Raw genomic sequence first — 3908 nt, forward strand, 5'->3', positions numbered from 1 at the left:
AGTTTCTCCTGGTATTTATTTATGTTTTTTTTTTTTTTTTTTTTTTTTTTTTTTTAATTTTTTTTTTTTCCTTCAGACGGCCTCTCGCTCGCTCTGTCGCCCAGGCTGGAGTGCAATGGGGTGATCTCGGCTCACTGCCGCCTCCACCTCCCGGGTTCAAGCGATTCTCCTGCCTCAGCCTCCCGCGTAGCTGGGACTACAGGCGCCCTCCACCACGGCCACCTAAGTTTTATACTCTTAATACGGACAGGGTTCCACCACGTTGGCCAGGATGGTCTCGATCTCTTGACCTTGTGACCCGCCCGCCTCGGCCTCCGAAAGTGCCGGGATGGCGGCAGGCGTGAGCCACCACGTCCGGCCTTCTCTTGATGTGTAAACTATTTCTTTTCTTTTCTTTCTTTTTTTTTTTTTTTTTTTTTGAGACGGAGTCTCGCTCTGTCGCCCGGGCTGGAGTGCAGTGGCGCGATCTCGGCTCACTGCAAGCTCCGCCTCCCGGGTTCACGCCATTCTCCTGCCTCAGCCTCCCGAGTAGCTGGGACTACAGGCGCCCGCCAACACGCCCGGCTAATTTTCTGTATTTTTAGTAGAGACGGGGTTTCACCGTGTTAGCCAGGATGGTCTCGATCTCCTGACCTCGTGATCCGCCCGCCTGGGCCTCCCGAAGTGCTGGGATGACAGGCTTGAGCCACCGCGCCCGGCCACCTGATGTGTAAACTATGAAGTCAGTCCAGAAAAATACAACCAATGTCAACGGCACGTATGGTGTTGAGGCAGAAGTAGGACCAAACGTTTTCGTATCTTATTCGGTTGATAACAATATGACCTAGGCAGTAATTTCCGATGTGTCTACTGATACGCAAGTACAAAACAGTAAAACGGAGATACTGCTAAATAAAAGGGTACACTGACTTCTTAATAGTAACTCCATCAACTGGAACACTGTCAAAAAGCAGCAACCAGTGAATCGTTGCAATATTTTTTTCTATTATCCGATAAGTGGATTATGCTGTTCCTTTCCAATTTCCCAAGCACTTTTTGTCCCCATCACCATTTCGGTGTTCAAAGAAAAAGTAACACATCCAGTCACAAAACTAAAGAAACACACACACAAACGAAAGACAACTACAGTATCTGCAAAAGTTTGGTAGAAGACTGCAACTGTTGAGTATAAGGATCTGGTATTCCATTATCGGGAGTTAATTTAAGAGTTTGTTAAAGACATACATTTCGTAAGAGAGCATTTCAGTTAGACGTTATTGACCAGTATGTACCATCCCTAGGTATCTGTAACCAAATTCATGGCAATAAAGAGCTATCTAACGAGAAAAATCAGCGAGCACCGGCACCGTCGATAAGAGCTTGTCTTTACACTTCATTGCCGCTTACCATGCGTTACAATGTCTAGGATGGACTCTGATAGCATTTCGAAAACAAGCTAATGCTTTGTCCCATTCTACAGTGAAGACAAACTCCCGCCCTAATGCAGTAGAGGCCTAAGCATGATTTGGATCCACTTCGATAGCTCTCTGGAAGAATTTAATTGCCATATCGTGTCCCCGTTGCAAGCGGAAACAGTTCCCTGCGGCACGCCAGGCCTCTGGCTGGCGAATTTTTATCCACGTCTGTCAAGTCTTTTGACAGAACTCAAAGAGCAACATCTTTTTGAGGATGCCAGAGTGTTGCGGAGCAGAGCTCCATGCCTTCGACCCTGTAATTCTCCATCCTTCTAACCTCTGAGAAGATTCTTTCAGCTTGCGTGGACTCTGAAAGCTCAAAATAGGCCCTTCCGATGTGGCACAGTACCCTACCGGCATCGTGGTGGGGAGAAGGTGGATGGCTCCAAATATCGATAGCTTGTGTGCAGTGGTGAGAACACAAAGCTACATAACCTTTCCCCCTTTCACGAAGAAGGCTCATCAAGCCTTCGGCTGCTGCTTTTCGTAGATTAAAAGCCTGAATCTGAGGTGTGATTGCGGATATTTTCCCTTCTGAAATGATGGAAGAGTCCAATTTTGTCATTTCCAGGCTGCCATCGATGTGAGGTCGAGTTACTCCTCCTTCGTTAGTTTTACTTTTTGTTTTTCTGTTTGGGATTTCAGGTGGACACTTCATTTTTAACTTTTTTCCTATTCTCCTTGGTTGTGGAGCTGTCACTAGTCAAGAGTCATGGATTTCTTCGAGGCAGTGCATTTAGGGGAGATGCCACAGTGGGGCTCGATACCTGAGGTGATGCCCTTGTTTGTGGACCAGAACTTTGTGTTTTTGCAAGAATTGGAGTTACCTCTCGGCTATGTCCACTCTGTGAGAAGACAGACTGTGCTCCAGTTCGGCCGATTCTGGCAACAGGCTTTTTTGAAGGGGCTCCGGTGGATGGCACGTCAGTGACAGGAGGTGTCTAATACTAGTGTAGTTTTGTAAATAGGATCCATCCATCTCCCGGACTTGGGGTTTCTAATGGCAAAATCCCAACACTTGGAGTTAATGGACTAACAGCTGCTGGTCGTCCTGATAAACTTCGACCAGCTTTTGGCTTCTTTTGAACCTGCGTAGATAATATGGAAGTTCCTGTTCCCAGTGGGACGGTATCAGGTGAAATGACAGCTGAATCAATGGAAGACACTGGGGAATCTGTATTCAAGGAGTACTTTGAATTGGAAGATTCTCAATTCAATCTGTTTAATTCAATTGTGTCCTGGGGTGTTTCCGTAAGAAGGGTCTCAGGCTGTCTGTGACATAAACTATGACGAGGTACTTGTGTGGTGCAACGGTTGGGCAGACCGTTGCTAAAGTTCTGTAAAGATGTGAATTTAAACGTTTGGTCAGGATCCGGCTTTTCACCTATTTCACAGAATGATTCAAAGGGATACCAGAAGAAAGGCTTGAAACGAAGGCCCTTTGGGTAACACTCCGATGCTTTGGCAAGCGGATCTGTCTTGCGATATACGTGTCCCAACGATGAGAGAGTAAAGCAAGCCGAATCACCAAACTCAATAACATATGAGTAACGATATCATCATGGCTTTTCTGTTTATTAAACACCCCACCGGATAAGATTCGTTCGCCTTCTGCAAGCTTGCTGAGATCAAGACGACATTTTGCAAGCAGGTATTTGCATTGAGGTGTAGCACAACTGTGTCCTTTCAAGAGTCTATATGCTTTGTAGGCCTTTCCTGAGCGGTAAGAACAGGTCTCCAGTAAAAACGAGGCTTCCTCTGAGTGTACTTCTGCATAAAGGCGTTCTGCGAGGAAAACCGCATCTCGGTAAGCATAGCGGTTTAGTGCTTGCCATATAGCTGCCCGGACGGGTTCCTGCAGCACCGTCATCCTCCGGGCTCAGGCCCACTTCCTTTCTGCAGTGCCTGAGGCACACCCCCCCGCCCCCTCCCCCCGTAGCGGCTCCTGGGCCTGCCGGCCCCGGCTCATTTAAAGTCACCAGCGACAGTTACCAGGGGATGGGGGAGGCCGAGCAAGAAATGACTTCTTTATCCTGCGGACTCCGGAGAGCCCGGCCCCTTGTGACCCATTGTAAACCGAGAGTCACCTCACGTTTGGAAACACGGGGTTTCCATGTTTCCGCTCCCAAGTTCGGTGGAGGGATGTGGCATGTAGGACGAAGGACTCTCTTCCTTCTGATTCGGTCTGCACAGTGGGGCCTAGGGCTGGGGCTCTCTCTGTGCGGACGGCGGACTCCCTCTACCTTGGGTTCCATCGGGCCCCACCCTGGAACACGGGCCTTGGCAGATTCTGGCCCTTCCTGGCCCTCAAGTCGCTGTCAGAAACCCCATCTCCGGCTCGGATGCCCCGAATGGCTGTGGCTCGCACCGCTCTGGAAACATTGGAAATCTCTCCTCTACGCGTGGCCACCTAAAACCACAGGAGCTCGGGACACACGTGCTTTCGGAAGAGAA

General features: G+C 48.7%; 1 pseudogene; it reads right to left on the reverse strand.

Annotated features, from left to right (window-relative positions):
• Positions 1 to 1165: 1165 nt before the first annotated feature.
• LOC134736097 (cell division cycle protein 27 homolog) lies at positions 1166 to 3404 on the reverse strand (annotated as a pseudogene).
• Between the last annotated feature and the right edge of the window lie 504 nt (positions 3405 to 3908).

This window comes from Symphalangus syndactylus, chromosome Y (assembly GCF_028878055.3).
Source record: "Symphalangus syndactylus isolate Jambi chromosome Y, NHGRI_mSymSyn1-v2.1_pri, whole genome shotgun sequence".
Classification (NCBI taxonomy): Eukaryota; Metazoa; Chordata; class Mammalia; order Primates; family Hylobatidae; genus Symphalangus; species Symphalangus syndactylus.